The 19747-nt window shown below is 53.4% G+C and overlaps 1 long non-coding RNA gene across 1 annotated transcript; it reads right to left on the reverse strand.

The window, feature by feature from the left end:
* Positions 1-1826: 1826 nt before the first annotated feature.
* On the reverse strand, positions 1827-18682 carry LOC137310710 (uncharacterized). The gene is made up of 3 exons (XR_010960143.1): positions 18635-18682; positions 16144-16244; positions 1827-2520 (listed from the first exon to the last, which is right to left on the reverse strand). It is a non-coding gene; the product is annotated as an uncharacterized lncRNA (long non-coding RNA).
* Between the last annotated feature and the right edge of the window lie 1065 nt (positions 18683-19747).

Below are 19747 nucleotides of genomic sequence, written 5' to 3' on the forward strand. Positions count from 1 at the left end.
CCATGGGCTTGTACTTTTTTGACCAGTCTGTCATGTGGGACTTTGTCAGAAGCCTTGCTACAATCCATGTACACGACATCAAACGTGTTACCCTCATCGACCCTCCTTGTTACCTCCTCAAAAAATTCAATCAAGTTAGTCAGGCACGACCTTCCCCAAACCAATCCGTGCTGACCATCCTTGATTACTCCGTGCCTTTCTAAGTGATGGTTTATCCTGTCCCTCAGAATTGATTCCAATAATTTGCCCACCTCCGCGTTCACAGCATTGACGAAAGATTCTCACACATTTATTCAGTCTGAGAGTCTAAACAGGTTCCAGTTTCGAGCTCGATGTACCAGAACGGCCAATTCCGAAGCCTCTGTTCCAGCAGCCACTTTTCATCCCCTTCCGATGTGTCACACCTCATTCCACTCCCTCCATCATCTAAATACCATTAACCTCTCCCCGTGCTTGGTTCCACCCTCTAACTTTCTCAGGCAGCTCCTTCTTACAAAGGGACTTCTTCTGCCCACATGAATCGGAGAATCATAGAAAGGTTACAGCACGGAAGGAGGCCATTCGGCCCATCGAGTCCGCGCCGGCTCTCTGCAAGGCCAATCCAGCGAGTCCCAGACCCCCGTCCTATCCCCGTGGCCCTGCAAATTCTTTTCCCTTCAAGTATTTATCCAGTTCCCTTTTGAAGGCCATGATTGAATCTGCCTCCACCACCCCCTCGGGCAGTGCATTCCAGATCATAACCACTCGCTGCGTAAAAAAGTTTTTCCTCATGTCGCCTTTGGTTCTTTTGCCAATCACCTTAAATCTGTGTCCTCTGGTTCTTGACCCTTCCGCCAATGGGAACAGTTTCTCTCTATCTACTCTGTCTAGACCCTTCATGATTTTGAACACCTCGATCAAATCTCCTCGCGACCGTCTCTGTTCCAAGGAGAACAACCCCAGCTTCTCCAGTCTGTCCTTTTTTTTTATTGCCCATCCCTAATTGCCCCTTGAGAAGGTGGTGGTGAGCCGCCTTCTTGAACCGCTGCAGTCCGTGTGGTGACGGTTCTCCCACAGTGCTGTTAGGAAGGGAGTTCCAGGATTTTGACCCAGCGACGATGAAGGAACGACGATATATTTCCAAGTCGGGATGGTGTGTGACTTGGAGGGGAACGTGCAGGTGGTCTTGTTCCCATGTGCCTGCTGCCCTTGTCCTTCTAGGTGGTAGAGGTCGCGGGTTTGGGAGGTGCTGTCGAAGAAGCCTTGGCGAGTTGCTGCAGTGCATCCTGTGGATGGTACTCACTGCAGCCACAGTGCGCCGGTGGTGAAGGGAGTGAATGTTTAGGGTGGTGGATGGGGTCCCAATCAAGCGGGCTGCTTTGTCCTGGATGGTGTCGAGCTTCTTGAGTGTTGTTGGAGCTGCACTCATCCAGGCAAGTGGAGAGTATTCCATCACACTCCTGACTTGTGCCTTGTCGATGGTGGAAAGGCTTTGGGGAGTCAGGAGGTGAGTCACTCGCCGCAGAATACCCAGCCTCTGACCTGCTCTTGCGGCCACAGTATTTATACACGTAACTGAAGTCCCTCATCCCTGGAATCATTCCGGTAAATCTTTGCACTCCCTCCCACAGAAAGCTCTCCGACTGCCTCGACTTCAAACTAAAAAAGATTTGCATTTCTACTGCCACTTGTGACCCCTCTGGACGCCCCCCCGAGTGTTTCACAGCCGATGAAGTACTTTTTGAAGTGTGGTAACTGTTGTAATGCTGGACATTAGGTTTCATGGCCTAAACTTGCTGGTCACTACATCTGTAATTAATAAAACAAAGCCAGCCTGTCTCGTGATTACACTTTTATTCCAACAGAGACTCACTTAACAGGCAAAAAGCAAAGAGTTAATATGAGGAGAACTCCATGGCAGTCCCATCCCAGCGTCCCATTGCTGACGTCCGAATTCATGGGGTCCCACGGCCCCCAGTACTCAAGCCCAGCGTGATGCAGCTTAAAGTCTCGCCTCCAGCACAGGCCCGGAGTTTGTGGGGTCCGTGTGGAGCGTCTCACGTCTGGTGCAAACCTCACGCGCGTCTCCCCGAAACCCCCCCCCCCGGTCTTTGAAAGGGCCGGCACAGGCTCTGTGGGCCGAGTGGCCTCCTCCCCGTGCTGTGCGGTTCTGTGATCCGACGTTGCGACGATGCAGAGGGCGGTGAGATCCTCTCACCTCCCGGGGACGGGGAAGGGGGAGGGGGAGGTTGGCAGATCCCAGCAGGATGGGCGGAGGGACAGAGAGAGTTACGCTAATTATTACATGCAGCCCCCCCTCCGGTGTACGGAGTCTGGTACGGAGGGGGGTGAATGAGTTCGCGCCCTGCCCCCACTCATTATCCAGTCCGTAAACGTGGCCAAGAATGGCCATGGACTGAATGAGTCTCCAGTCATTCAGTCCGCATCCTCCTCTTGTTCCAATTTCTGGCCTCTCCTTTTCCGACTCACTCCAACCTTCCTCACATGACTTCCTGGGATGGACGACAGGATTGAATTAATCTGCAGGGGAAGGAGGGGGAGAAAGAAATATTTAAATATTAATAACTGGGCTCTCGGGATAGCTCGGTCCCATTCCCCGTTCGCCTCCTCACACCGGGAGTGTGTCACGACCCAGGGATAGATTAATAACTCACCGTGTTCACCAAACACAATCCCGGGGGGGAAGAGACACCGGGAGTGTGTCACGACCCGGGGATCGATTAATAACACTCACCGTGTTCACCAAACACAATCCCGGTGGGAGAGAGAGACAGACACCAGGAGTGTGACACGACCCGGGGATAGATTAATAACACTCACCGTGTTCACCAAACACAATCCCGGGGGGAGAGACAGACACCGGGAGTGTGTCACGACCCGGGGATAGATTAATGACACTCACCGTGTTCACCAAACACAATCCCGGGGAGAGAGAGACAGACACCGGGAGTGTGTCACGACCCAGGGATAGATTAATAACTCACCGTGTTCACCAAACACAATCCCGGGGGAGAGAGAGACACCGGGAGTGTGTCACGACCCGGGGATAGATTAATGACACTCACCGTGTTCACCAAACACAATCCCGGGGAGAGAGACAGACACCGGGAGTGTGTCACGACCCGGGGATAGATTAATGACACTCACCGTGTTCACCAAACACAATCCCGGGGAGAGAGAGAGACACTGGGAGTGTGTCACGACCTGGGGATAGATTAATAACACTCACCGTGTTCACCAAACACAATCCCAGGGAGAGAGACAGACACCGGGAGTGTGTCACGACCCGGGGATAGATTAATAACACTCACCGTGTTCACCAAACACAAACCCGGGGAGAGAGAGAGACACCGGGAGTGTGTCACGACCCGGGGATAGATTAATAACACTCACCGTGTTCACCAAACACAATCCCGGGCAGAGAGACAGACACCGGGAGTGTGTCACGACCCAGGGATAGATTAATAACTCACCGTGTTCACCAAACACAATCCCGGGGAGAGAGACAGACACCGGGAGTGTGTCACGACCCGGGGATAGATTAATAACACTCACCGTGTTCACCAAACACAATCCCGGGGAGAGACAGACACCGGGAGTGTGACACGACCCAAGGATAGATTAATAACACTCACCGTGTTCACCAAACACAATCCTGGGGAGAGAGACAGACACCGGGAGTGTGTCACGACCCAGGGATAGATTAATAACACTCACCGTGTTCACCAAACACAATCCCGGGGAGAGAGAGACAGACACCGGGAGTGTGACACGACCCGGGGATAGATTAATAACACTGACCGTGTTCACCAAACACAATCCCGGGGAGAGAGACAGACACCGGGAGTGTGTCACGACCCGGGGATAGATTAATAACACTCACCGTGTTCACCAAACACAATCCCGGGGAGAGAGACAGACACCGGGAGTGTGTCACGACCCGGGGATAGATTAATAACACTCACCGTGTTCACCAAACACAATCCCCGGGGGGGAGACAGACACCGGGAGTGTGTCACGACCCGGGGATAGATTAATAACACTCACCGTGTTCACCAAACACAATCCCGGGGAGAGACAGACACCGGGAGTGTGTCACGACCCGGGGATAGATTAATAACACTCACCGTGTTCACCAAACACAATCCCGGGGAGAGAGACAGACACCGGGAGTGTGTCACGACCCGGGGATAGATTAATAACACTCACCGTGTTCACCAAACACAATCCCGGGGAGAGAGAGACAGACACCGGGAGTGTGTCACGACCTGGGGATAGATTAATAACACTCACCGTGTTCACCAAACACAATCCCGGGGAGAGAGACAGACACCGGGAGTGTGTCACGACCCAGGGATAGATTAATAACACTCACCGTGTTCACCAAACACAATCCCGGGGGGAGAGACAGACACCGGGAGTGTGTCACGACCCGGGGATAGATTAATAACACTGACCGTGTTCACCAAACACAATCCCAGGGGGAGAGAGACAGACACCGGGAGTGTGTCACGACCCGGGGATAGATTAATAACACTCACCGTGTTCACCAAACACAATCCCGGGGAGAGAGACAGACACCGGGAGTGTGTCACGACCCAGGGATAGATTAATAACACTCACCGTGTTCACCAAACACAATCCCGGGGGAGAGAGACAGACACCGGGAGTGTGTCACGACCCGGGGATAGATTAATAACACTCACCGTGTTCACCAAACACAATCCCGGGGAGAGAGAGACAGACACCGGGAGTGTGTCACGACCCGGGGATAGATTAATAACACTCACCGTGTTCACCAAACACAATCCCGGGGAGAGAGAGAGACACCGGGAGTGTGTCACGACCCAGGGATAGATTAATAACACTCACCGTGTTCACCAAACACAATCCCGGGGGGAGAGACAGACACCGGGAGTGTGTCACGACCCAGGGATAGATTAATAACACTCACCGTGTTCACCAAACACAATCCCGGGGGGGGAGAGACAGACACCGGGAGTGTGTCACGACCCGGGGATAGATTAATAACACTCACCGTGTTCACCAAACACAATCCCGGGGAGAGAGAGACAGACACCGGGAGTGTGTCACGACCCGGGGATAGATTAATAACACTCACCGTGTTCACCAAACACAATCCCCGGGGGAGAGAGAGAGACACCGGGAGTGTGACACGACCCGGGGATACATTAATAACTCACCGTGTTCACCAAACACAATCCCGGGGGGGGAGAGACACCGGGAGTGTGTCACGACCCGGGGATCGATTAATAACACTCACCGTGTTCACCAAACACAATCCCGGTGGGAGAGAGAGACAGACACCGGGAGTGTGACACGACGCGGGGATAGATTAATAACACTCACCGTGTTCACCAAACACAATCCCGGGGGGAGAGACAGACACCGGGAGTGTGTCACGACCCGGGGATAGATTAATGACACTCACCGTGTTCACCAAACACAATCCCGGGGAGAGAGAGACAGACACCGGGAGTGTGTCACGACCCAGGGATAGATTAATAACTCACCGTGTTCACCAAACACAATCCCGGGGGAGAGAGAGACACCGGGAGTGTGTCACGACCCGGGGATAGATTAATGACACTCACCGTGTTCACCAAACACAATCCCGGGGAGAGAGACAGACACCGGGAGTGTGTCACGACCCGGGGATAGATTAATGACACTCACCGTGTTCACCAAACACAATCCCGGGGAGAGAGAGAGACACTGGGAGTGTGTCACGACCTGGGGATAGATTAATAACACTCACCGTGTTCACCAAACACAATCCCAGGGAGAGAGACAGACACCGGGAGTGTGTCACGACCCGGGGATAGATTAATAACACTCACCGTGTTCACCAAACACAATCCCGGGGAGAGAGAGAGACACCGGGAGTGTGTCACGACCCGGGGATAGATTAATAACACTCACCGTGTTCACCAAACACAATCCCGGGGAGAGAGACAGACACCGGGAGTGTGTCACGACCCGGGGATAGATTAATAACACTCACCGTGTTCACCAAACACAATCCCGGGGAGAGAGACAGACACCGGGAGTGTGTCACGACCCGGGGATAGATTAATAACACTCACCGTGTTCACCAAACACAATCCCGGGGAGAGACAGACACCGGGAGTGTGACACGACCCAGGGATAGATTAATAACACTCACCGTGTTCACCAAACACAATCCCGGTGGGAGAGAGAGACACCGGGAGTGTGTCACGACCCGGGGATAGATTAATAACACTCACCGTGTTCACCAAACACAATCCCGGGGGGAGAGACAGACACCGGGAGTGTGTCACGACCCAGGGATAGATTAATAACACTCACCGTGTTCACCAAACACAATCCCGGGGAGAGAGAGACAGACACCGGGAGTGTGTCACGACCTGGGGATAGATTAATAACACTCACCGTGTTCACCAAACACAATCCCGGGGAGAGAGACAGACACCGGGAGTGTGTCACGACCCAGGGATAGATTAATAACACTCACCGTGTTCACCAAACACAATCCCGGGGGGAGAGACAGACACCGGGAGTGTGTCACGACCCGGGGATAGATTAATAACACTGACCGTGTTCACCAAACACAATCCCAGGGGGAGAGAGACAGACACCGGGAGTGTGTCACGACCCGGGGATAGATTAGTAACACTCACCGTGTTCACCAAACACAATCCCGGGGGGAGAGACACCGGGAGTGTGTCACGACCTGGGGATAGATTAATAACACTCACCGTGTTCACCAAACACAATCCCGGGGAGAGAGACAGACACCGGGAGTGTGTCACGACCCAGGGATAGATTAATAACACTCACCGTGTTCACCAAACACAATCCCGGGGGAGAGAGACAGACACCGGGAGTGTGTCACGACCCGGGGATAGATTAATAACACTCACCGTGTTCACCAAACACAATCCCGGGGAGAGAGAGACAGACACCGGGAGTGTGTCACGACCCGGGGAAAGATTAATAACACTCACCGTGTTCACCAAACACAATCCCGGGGAGAGAGAGAGACACCGGGAGTGTGTCACGACCCGGGGATAGATTAATAACACTCACCGTGTTCACCAAACACAATCCCGGGGAGAGAGACAGACACCGGGAGTGTGTCACGACCCGGGGATAGATTAATAACACTCACCGTGTTCACCAAACACAATCCCGGGGAGAGAGAGACACCGGGAGTGTGTCACGACCCGGGGATAGATTAATAACACTCACCGTGTTCACCAAACACAATCCCGTGGGGAGAGACAGACACCGGGAGTGTGTCACGACCCAGGTATAGATTAATAACACTCACCGTGTTCACCAAACACAATCCCGGGGGGGGAGAGACAGACACCGGGAGTGTGTCACGACCCGGGGATAGATTAATAACACTCACCGTGTTCACCAAACACAATCCCGGGGAGAGAGAGACAGACACCGGGAGTGTGTCACGACCCGGGGATAGATTAATAACACTCACCGTGTTCACCAAACACAATCCCCGGGGGAGAGAGAGAGACACCGGGAGTGTGACACGACCCGGGGATAGATTAATAACACTCACCGTGTTCACCAAACACAATCCCGGGGAGAGAGACAGACACCGGGAGTGTGTCACGACCCGGGGATAGATTAATAACACTCACCGTGTTCACCAAACACAATCCCGGGGAGAGAGACAGACACCGGGAGTGTGTCACGACCCGGGGATAGATTAATAACACTCACCGTGTTCACCAAACACAATCCCGGGGAGAGAGAGACACCGGGAGTGTGTCACGACCCGGGGATAGATTAATAACACTCACCGTGTTCACCAAACACAATCCCGGCGGGAGAGACAGACACCGGGAGTGTGTCACGACCCGGGGATAGATTAATAACACTCACCGTGTTCACCAAACACAATCCCGGGGAGAGAGAGACAGACACCGGGAGTGTGTCACGACCCGGGGATAGATTAATAACACTCACCGTGTTCACCAAACACAATCCCGGGGAGAGAGACAGACACCGGGAGTGTGACACGACCCGGGGATAGATTAATAACACTCACCGTGTTCACCAAACACAATCCCGGGGAGAGAGAGAGAGACACCGGGAGTGTGTCACGACCCGGGGATAGATTAATAACACTCACCGTGTTCACCAAACACAATCCCGGGGAGAGAGACAGACACCGGGAGTGTGTCACGACCCGGGGATAGATTAATAACACTCACCGTGTTCACCAAACACAATCCCGGGGAGAGAGAGACACCGGGAGTGTGTCACGACCCGGGGATAGATTAATAACACTCACCGTGTTCACCAAACACAATCCCGGGGGGAGAGACAGACACCGGGAGTGTGTCACGACCCGGGGATAGATTAATAACACTCACCGTGTTCACCAAACACAATCCCGGGGAGAGAGACAGACACCGGAAGTGTGACACGACCCGGGGATAGATTAATAACACTCACCGTGTTCACCAAACACAATCCCGGGGAGAGAGAGACAGACACCGGGAGTGTGTCACGACCCGGGGATAGATTAATAACACTCACCGTGTTCACCAAACACAATCCTGGGGAGAGAGACAGACACCGGGAGTGTGTCACGACCCGGGGATAGATTAATAACACTCACTGTGTTCACCAAACACAATCCCGGGGAGAGAGAGAGACACCGGGAGTGTGTCACGACCCGGGGATAGATTAATAACACTCACCGTGTTCACCAAACACAATCCCGGGGAGAGAGACAGACACCGGGAGTGTGTCACGACCCGGGGATAGATTAATAACACTCACCGTGTTCACCAAACACAATCCCGGGGAGAGAGACAGACACCGGGAGTGTGTCACGACCTGGGGGTAGATTAATAACACTCACCGTGTTCACCAAACACAATCCCGGGGAGAGAGACAGACACCGGGAGTGTGTCACGACCCGGGGATAGATTAATAACACTCACCGTGTTCACCAAACACAATCCCAGGGAGACAGACAGACACCGGGAGTGTGTCACGACCCGGGGATAGATTAATAACACTCACCGTGTTCACCAAATACAATCCCGGGGTGAGAGACAGACACCGGGAGTGTGTCACGACCCGGGGATATATTAATCACACTCACCGTGTTCACCAAACACAATCCCGGGGGGAGAGACAGACACCGGGAGTGTGACACGACCCGGGGATAGATTAATAACACTCACCGTGTTCACCAAACACAATCCCGGGGAGAGAGAGACAGACACCGGGAGTGTGTCACGACCCGGGGATAGATTAATAACACTCACCGTGTTCACCAAACACAATCCCGGGGGAGAGACAGACACCGGGAGTGTGTCACGACCCGGGGATAGATTAATAACACTCACCGTGTTCACCAAACACAATCCCGGGGAGAGAGACAGACACCGGGAGTGTGTCTCGACCCGGGGATAGATTAATAACACGCACCGTGTTCACCAAACACAATCCCGGGGAGAGAGAGACAGACACCCTGAGTGTGACACGACCCGGGGATAGATTAATAACACTCACCGTGTTCACCAAACACAATCCCGGGGAGAGAGACAGACACCGGGAGTGTGTCACGACCCGGGGATAGATTAATAACACTCACCGTGTTCACCAAACACAATCCCGGGGGAGAGACAGACACCGGGAGTGTGTCACGACCCGGGGATCGATTAATCACACTCACCGTGTTCACCAAACACAATCCCGGGGGAGAGACAGACACCGGGAGTGTGTCACGACCCGGGGATAGATTAATAACACTCACCGTGTTCACCAAACACAATCCCGGGGAGAGAGACAGACACCGGGAGTGTGTCACGACCCGGGGATAGATTAATAACACTCACCGTGTTCACCAAACACAATCCCGGGGAGAGAGAGACACCGGGAGTGTGTCACGACCCGGGGATAGATTAATAACACTCACCGTGTTCACCAAACACAATCCCGGGGGGAGAGACAGACACCGGGAGTGTGTCACGACCCAGGGATAGATTAATAACACTCACCGTGTTCACCAAACACAATCCCGGGGGGGGAGAGACAGACACCGGGAGTGTGTCACGACCCGGGGATAGATTAATAACACTCACCGTGTTCACCAAACACAATCCCGGGGAGAGAGAGACAGACACCGGGAGTGTGTCACGACCCGGGGATAGATTAATAACACTCACCGTGTTCACCAAACACAATCCCCGGGGGAGAGAGAGAGACACCGGGAGTGTGACACGACCCGGGGATAGATTAATAACACTCACCGTGTTCACCAAACACAATCCCGGGGAGAGAGACAGACACCGGGAGTGTGTCACGACCCGGGGATAGATTAATAACACTCACCGTGTTCACCAAACACAATCCCGGGGAGAGAGACAGACACCGGGAGTGTGTCACGACCCGGGGATAGATTAATAACACTCACCGTGTTCACCAAACACAATCCCGGGGAGAGAGAGACACCGGGAGTGTGTCACGACCCGGGGATAGATTAATAACACTCACCGTGTTCACCAAACACAATCCCGGGGGGAGAGACAGACACCGGGAGTGTGTCACGACCCGGGGATAGATTAATAACACTCACCGTGTTCACCAAACACAATCCCGGGGAGAGAGAGACAGACACCGGGAGTGTGTCACGACCCGGGGATAGATTAATAACACTCACCGTGTTCACCAAACACAATCCCGGGGAGAGAGACAGACACCGGGAGTGTGTCACGACCCGGGGATAGATTAATAACACTCACCGTGTTCACCAAACACAATCCCGGGGAGAGAGAGACAGACACCGGGAGTGTGTCACGACCCGGGGATAGATTAATAACACTCACCGTGTTCACCAAACACAATCCCGGGGAGAGAGACAGACACCGGGAGTGTGTCACGACCTGGGGGTAGATTAATAACACTCACCGTGTTCACCAAACACAATCCCGGGGAGAGAGACAGACACCGGGAGTGTGTCACGACCCGGGGATAGATTAATAACACTCACCGTGTTCACCAAACACAATCCCAGGGAGACAGACAGACACCGGGAGTGTGTCACGACCCGGGGATAGATTAATAACACTCACCGTGTTCACCAAATACAATCCCGGGGTGAGAGACAGACACCGGGAGTGTGTCACGACCCGGGGATATATTAATCACACTCACCGTGTTCACCAAACACAATCCCGGGGGGAGAGACAGACACCGGGAGTGTGACACGACCCGGGGATAGATTAATAACACTCACCGTGTTCACCAAACACAATCCCGGGGAGAGAGAGACAGACACCGGGAGTGTGTCACGACCCGGGGATAGATTAATAACACTCACCGTGTTCACCAAACACAATCCCGGGGGAGAGACAGACACCGGGAGTGTGTCACGACCCGGGGATAGATTAATAACACTCACCGTGTTCACCAAACACAATCCCGGGGAGAGAGACAGACACCGGGAGTGTGTCTCGACCCGGGGATAGATTAATAACACGCACCGTGTTCACCAAACACAATCCCGGGGAGAGAGAGACAGACACCCTGAGTGTGACACGACCCGGGGATAGATTAATAACACTCACCGTGTTCACCAAACACAATCCCGGGGAGAGAGACAGACACCGGGAGTGTGTCACGACCCGGGGATAGATTAATAACACTCACCGTGTTCACCAAACACAATCCCGGGGGAGAGACAGACACCGGGAGTGTGTCACGACCCGGGGATCGATTAATCACACTCACCGTGTTCACCAAACACAATCCCGGGGGAGAGACAGACACCGGGAGTGTGTCACGACCCGGGGATAGATTAATAACACTCACCGTGTTCACCAAACACAATCCCGGGGAGAGAGACAGACACCGGGAGTGTGTCACGACCCGGGGATAGATTAATAACACTCACCGTGTTCACCAAACACAATCCCGGGGAGAGAGACAGACACCGGGAGTGTGTCACGACCCGGGGATAGATTAATAACACTCACCGTGTTCACCAAACACAATCCCGGGGAGAGAGAGACACCGGGAGTGTGTCACGACCCGGGGATAGATTAATAACACTCACCGTGTTCACCAAACACAATCCCGGGGGGAGAGACAGACACCGGGAGTGTGTCACGACCCGGGGATAGATTAATAACACTCACCGTGTTCACCAAACACAATCCCGGGGAGAGAGAGACAGACACCGGGAGTGTGTCACGACCCGGGGATAGATTAATAACACTCACCGTGTTCACCAAACACAATCCCGGGGAGAGAGACAGACACCGGGAGTGTGTCACGACCCGGGGATAGATTAATAACACTCACCGTGTTCACCAAACACAATCCCGGGGAGAGAGAGACAGACACCGGGAGTGTGTCACGACCCGGGGATAGATTAATAACACTCACCGTGTTCACCAAACACAATCCCGGGGAGAGAGACAGACACCGGGAGTGTGTCACGACCTGGGGGTAGATTAATAACACTCACCGTGTTCACCAAACACAATCCCGGGGAGAGAGACAGACACCGGGAGTGTGTCACGACCCGGGGATAGATTAATAACACTCACCGTGTTCACCAAACACAATCCCAGGGAGACAGACAGACACCGGGAGTGTGTCACGACCCGGGGATAGATTAATAACACTCACCGTGTTCACCAAATACAATCCCGGGGTGAGAGACAGACACCGGGAGTGTGTCACGACCCGGGGATATATTAATCACACTCACCGTGTTCACCAAACACAATCCCGGGGGGAGAGACAGACACCGGGAGTGTGACACGACCCGGGGATAGATTAATAACACTCACCGTGTTCACCAAACACAATCCCGGGGAGAGAGAGACAGACACCGGGAGTGTGTCACGACCCGGGGATAGATTAATAACACTCACCGTGTTCACCAAACACAATCCCGGGGGAGAGACAGACACCGGGAGTGTGTCACGACCCGGGGATAGATTAATAACACTCACCGTGTTCACCAAACACAATCCCGGGGAGAGAGACAGACACCGGGAGTGTGTCTCGACCCGGGGATAGATTAATAACACGCACCGTGTTCACCAAACACAATCCCGGGGAGAGAGAGACAGACACCCTGAGTGTGACACGACCCGGGGATAGATTAATAACACTCACCGTGTTCACCAAACACAATCCCGGGGAGAGAGACAGACACCGGGAGTGTGTCACGACCCGGGGATAGATTAATAACACTCACCGTGTTCACCAAACACAATCCCGGGGGAGAGACAGACACCGGGAGTGTGTCACGACCCGGGGATCGATTAATCACACTCACCGTGTTCACCAAACACAATCCCGGGGGAGAGACAGACACCGGGAGTGTGTCACGACCCGGGGATAGATTAATAACACTCACCGTGTTCACCAAACACAATCCCGGGGAGAGAGACAGACACCGGGAGTGTGTCACGACCCGGGGATAGATTAATAACACTCACCGTGTTCACCAAACACAATCCCGGGGAGAGAGAGACACCGGGAGTGTGTCACGACCCGGGGATAGATTAATAACACTCACCGTGTTCACCAAACACAATCCCGGGGGGAGAGACAGACACCGGGAGTGTGTCACGACCCAGGGATAGATTAATAACACTCACCGTGTTCACCAAACACAATCCCGGGGGGGGAGAGACAGACACCGGGAGTGTGTCACGACCCGGGGATAGATTAATAACACTCACCGTGTTCACCAAACACAATCCCGGGGAGAGAGAGACAGACACCGGGAGTGTGTCACGACCCGGGGATAGATTAATAACACTCACCGTGTTCACCAAACACAATCCCCGGGGGAGAGAGAGAGACACCGGGAGTGTGACACGACCCGGGGATAGATTAATAACACTCACCGTGTTCACCAAACACAATCCCGGGGAGAGAGACAGACACCGGGAGTGTGTCACGACCCGGGGATAGATTAATAACACTCACCGTGTTCACCAAACACAATCCCGGGGAGAGAGACAGACACCGGGAGTGTGTCACGACCCGGGGATAGATTAATAACACTCACCGTGTTCACCAAACACAATCCCGGGGAGAGAGAGACACCGGGAGTGTGTCACGACCCGGGGATAGATTAATAACACTCACCGTGTTCACCAAACACAATCCCGGGGGGAGAGACAGACACCGGGAGTGTGTCACGACCCGGGGATAGATTAATAACACTCACCGTGTTCACCAAACACAATCCCGGGGAGAGAGAGACAGACACCGGGAGTGTGTCACGACCCGGGGATAGATTAATAACACTCACCGTGTTCACCAAACACAATCCCGGGGAGAGAGACAGACACCGGGAGTGTGACACGACCCGGGGATAGATTAATAACACTCACCGTGTTCACCAAACACAATCCCGGGGAGAGAGAGACAGACACCGGGAGTGTGTCACGACCCGGGGATAGATTAATAACACTCACCGTGTTCACCAAACACAATCCTGGGGAGAGAGACAGACACCGGGAGTGTGTCACGACCCGGGGATAGATTAATAACACTCACTGTGTTCACCAAACACAATCCCGGGGAGAGAGAGAGACACCGGGAGTGTGTCACGACCCGGGGATAGATTAATAACACTCACCGTGTTCACCAAACACAATCCCGGGGAGAGAGACAGACACCGGGAGTGTGTCACGACCCGGGGATAGATTAATAACACTCACCGTGTTCACCAAACACAATCCCGGGGAGAGAGAGACACCGGGAGTGTGTCACGACCCGGGGATAGATTAATAACACTCACCGTGTTCACCAAACACAATCCCGGGGGGAGAGACAGACACCGGGAGTGTGTCACGACCCGGGGATAGATTAATAACACTCACCGTGTTCACCAAACACAATCCCGGGGAGAGAGAGACAGACACCGGGAGTGTGTCACGACCCGGGGATAGATTAATAACACTCACTGTGTTCACCAAACACAATCCTGGGGAGAGAGAGAGACACCGGGAGTGTGTCACGACCCGGGGATAGATTAATAACACTCACCGTGTTCACCAAACACAATCCCGGGGAGAGAGACAGACACCGGGAGTGTGTCACGACCCGGGGATAGATTAATAACACTCACCGTGTTCACCAAACACAATCCCGGGGAGAGAGAGAGACACCGGGAGTGTGTCACGACCTGGGGGTAGATTAATAACACTCACCGTGTTCACCAAACACAATCCCGGGGAGAGAGACAGACACCGGGAGTGTGTCACGACCCGGGGATAGATTAATAACACTCACCGTGTTCACCAAACACAATCCCAGGGAGAGAGACAGACACCGGGAGTGTGTCACGACCCGGGGATAGATTAATAACACTCACCGTGTTCACCAAATACAATCCCGGGGTGAGAGACAGACACCGGGAGTGTGTCACGACCCGGGGATATATTAATCACACTCACCGTGTTCACCAAACACAATCCCGGGGGGAGAGACAGACACCGGGAGTGTGACACGACCCGGGGATAGATTAATAACACTCACCGTGTTCACCAAACACAATCCCGGGGAGAGAGAGACAGACACCGGGAGTGTGTCACGACCCGGGGATAGATTAATAACACTCACCGTGTTCACCAAACACAATCCCGGGGAGAGAGACAGACACCGGGAGTGTGTCACGACCCGGGGATCGATTAATCACACTCACCGTGTTCACCAAACACAATCCCGGGGGAGAGACAGACACCGGGAGTGTGTCACGACCCGGGGATAGATTAATAACACTCACCGTGTTCACCAAACACAATCCCGGGGAGAGAGAGAGACACCGGGAGTGTGTCACGACCCGGGGATAGATTAATAACACTCACCGTGTTCACCAAACACAATCCCGGGGGAGAGAGAGACAGACACCGGGAGTGTGACACGACCTGGGGATAGAATAATAACACTCACCGTGTTCACCAAACACAATCCCGGGGAGAGAGAGACAGACACCGGGAGTGTGTCACGACCTGGGGATAGAATAATAAAACTCACCGTGTTCACCAAACACAATCCCGGGGAGAGAGAGACAGACACCGGGAGTGTGACACGACCTGGGGATAGAATAATAACACTCACTGTTTCCTCCAGAGCCTCTGTGACCTCAGGATCGAACGGACACACTTCTTTGCCAGTCACTGAGAACTGAACGGTTCCACCAACACGTTTGTGATCGATATCTGCAGTAACGGGAAAAGATTCTTCGTGTGGACGTGACCAAGAGTTAAATAACCAGGTACAGAGCACACCAGCCTCGGGCTGGATCAAGCTGGACTGACCAGGAAGGGCTCAGCTTCCTTCCCTGATCCCAGGCGGGGCTGGCCGATGCTGGCGATCACAACTGGGCCTCAGTGCCCCGGGTTAGGGCGGAGAGGAAATCAGACGGAATTCCTGCTTCTGTTGGCCCAGATCTCCCCTCCCCTCCTCGTCTTCCAATAGTGGCCGTGGAACCTTTAACACCCACCTGTGAGGGCAGACGGGGCCTCGGTTTAACGTCTCATCCGAAAGACGGCACCTCCGACAGTGCAGCACTCCCTCAGTACTGGGACCGGGGAGTGTGGGCTTGGATTATGGGCTCGAGTCCTAGAGTATATCCATCTCCCTCCGACAGTGCAGCACTCCCTCAGTACTGGCACCGGGGAGTGTGGGCCTGGATTATGGGCTCGAGTCCTAGAGTATATCCATCTCCCTCCGACAGTGCAGCACTCCCTCAGTACTGGGACCGGGGAGTGTGGGCCTGGATTATGGGCTCAAGTCCTAGAGTATATCCATCTACCTCCGACAGTGCAGCACTCCCTCAGTACTGGGACCGGGGAGTGTGGGCCTGGATTATGGGGCTCGAGTCCTAGAGTATATCCATCTCCCTCCGACAGTGCAGCACTCCCTCAGTACTGGGACCGGGGAGTGTGGGCCTGGATTATGGACTCCACCCCACACCTCTAAACTCCATGTATGGTTTAGTCCATCATAAGAAGATGCGAAACAGGAGTAGGAGTAGGCCATTCGGCCCCTCGAGCCTGCTCCGCCATTCAATCAGATCATGGCTGATCTTTGACCTCAACTCCACTTTCCCGCCCGATCCCCATATCCCTTGATTCCCAGCCTGTTCAGTCGTTCCTGATAATCACACAGCACAGAAGGAGGCCACTCGACCCATCGTGGCCTGTGCCGGCTCTTTGAAAGATCTATCCAATTAATCCCACTCCCTCTTTCCCCCGTAACCCTGTGAATTTTTCCCCTTCGAGTATTTCTCCGATTCCCCTTTTGAAAGTTATTATTGAATCTGCTCCCACCGCCCTTTCAGGCAGTGAATTCCAGATCATCACAACTCGCTGTGTAAAATAATGTCTCCCCATCTCCCCCTCTGGCTCTTTTCCCGATAACCTTAAATCTGTGTCCTCTGGTTACTGACCCTCCTGCTACTGGAATCAGTTTCTCCTTATTTACTCTGTCAAAAACCCTTCGTGATTTTGAACCCCTCGATCAAATCTCCACTTAACCTTCTCTGGTCTAAAGGGAACAATCCCAGATTCTCCAGTCTCTCCACATAACTGAAGTCCCCCATCCCTGGTCCCACACTGGTCAATCTCCCCTTAACCTTCTCTGGTCTAAAGGAGAACAATCCCAGATTCTCCAGTCTCTCCACATAACTGAAGTTATAAGTTATAATCTCTCAGTTCTAGTAACATGCTTGTGAATGTTTTTTGCACCTTCTCCAGTGCCTCTATATCCTTTTTATAATATGGAGACCAGAACTGTGCACAGTGCTCCAAGTGTGGTCTAACCAAGGTATATGGAGACCAGAACTGTGCACAGTGCTCCAAGTGTGGTCTAACCAAGGTATATGGAGACCAGAACTGTGCACAGTGCTCCAAGTGTGGTCTAACCCAGGTATATGGGGACCAGAACTGTTCACAGTGCTCCAAGTGCGGTCTAACCAAGGTATATGGAGACCAGAACTGTGCACAGTGCTCCAAGTGCGGTCTAACCAAGGTATATGGAGACCAGAACTGTGCACAGTGCTCCAAGTGTGGTCTAACCAAGGTATATGGAGACCAGAACTGTGCACAGTGCTCCAAGTGTGGTCTAACCCAGGTATATGGAGACCAGAACTGTGCACAGTGCTCCAAGTGTGGTCTAACCAAGGTATATTGAGACCAGAACTGTGCACAGTGCTCCAAGTGTGGTCTAACCAAGGTTCTATACAAGTTTAACATAACTTCCCTGCTTTTCAATTCTATCCCTCCAGAAATGAGCCCCAGTGCTTGATTTGCCTTTTTATGGCCTTATTAACCTGCGTCGTTACTTTTAGTGATTTGTGTATCTGTACCCCCAGATCCCTCTGCTCCTCTCCCCCATTTAGACTCTTATTATCCCAGGAGGAGGTGACCTCCTTATTCCACCGATGGGAGCAGGTTCGGTGCGATGTTGGGACTCACTCCACTCCCAGCGAAAGCCAGTATTCGGAGGGAGGAGCACTGGTCTCCCGCTCGTCTCCCGGGGCTGCCCGGGGTTTGGGGGGACGCCCTGAGGGGGACGAGACGATTCATTTCACTGCTGTTCAACACACCTTCAGGGGCGAAGCACGTCTTCTGGGACCGAGACCTGATCGTTCCTGTAATAACGGGGAAAGAAAGAGGCGTTACAGAGTGTCCTTGGAGAATTGATGTTCAGTCAGCCACCGCCCCCGCCCGACACAGGGCAGGAAAGGCCCAGGATCCTTTCCCGGCCTGTGCAGAGTTTCCTGCTCTCCCACTCCTCGCCCCCAGGTTTGGTTCCGAGCCAGGGTTCCTGCTCCTAATGAGCTCTTACAAGCAGTGTGTTTATCTATGTGTGTGTGTGTCTCTCTCTCTGTACGTAACCCCCATAACCTTTGTACCCCATTGAAAATGGCCCCAATGTGAGGGACGGGGGTGTGGGGGGGAGAAGGGCTATCAGACTGTGGACCCATGATCACAGACTTGTGTCTTCTTCACAGAGAGACGGGCATGGAGTGGGGGGGGAGAGAAAGGAAAGAGGAACAGGAGGAGGCCCATTCAGCCCCTCGAGCCTGTTACTATAGGAACAGGAGGAGGCCCATTCAGCCCCTCGAGCCTGTTACTATAGGAACAGGAGGAGGCCCATTCAGCCCCTCGAGCCTGTTACTATAGGAACAGGAGGAGGCCCATTCAGCCCCTCGAGCCTGTTACTATAGGAACAGGAGGAGGCCCATTCAGCCCCCTCGAGCCTGTTACTATAGAAACAGGAGGAGGCCCATTCAGCCCCTCGAGCCTGTTACTATAGGAACAGGAGGAGGCCCATTCAGCCCCTCGAGCCTGTTACTATAGGAACAGGAGGAGGCCCATTCAGCCCCTCGAGCCTGTTACTATAGGAACAGGAGGAGGCCCATTCAGCCCCTCGAGCCTGTTACCATAGGAACAGGAGGAGGCCCATTCAGCCCCTCGAGCCTGTTACTATAGGAACAGGAGGAGGCCCATTCAGCCCCTCGAGCCTGTTACTATAGGAACAGGAGGAGGCCCATTCAGCCCCGCGAGCCTGTTACGATAGGAACAGGAGGAGGCCATTCAGCCCCTCGAGCCTGCTCCACCATTCAGTCAGATCATGGCTGATCTGTGTCCTATCTCCATTTACCCTCCTTGGTTCCATGTCCCTCGATACCCTTTACCCAACAAAAATCCATCGA

Source organism: Heptranchias perlo, unplaced genomic scaffold (genome assembly GCF_035084215.1).
Source record: "Heptranchias perlo isolate sHepPer1 unplaced genomic scaffold, sHepPer1.hap1 HAP1_SCAFFOLD_272, whole genome shotgun sequence".
Classification (NCBI taxonomy): domain Eukaryota; kingdom Metazoa; phylum Chordata; class Chondrichthyes; order Hexanchiformes; family Hexanchidae; genus Heptranchias; species Heptranchias perlo.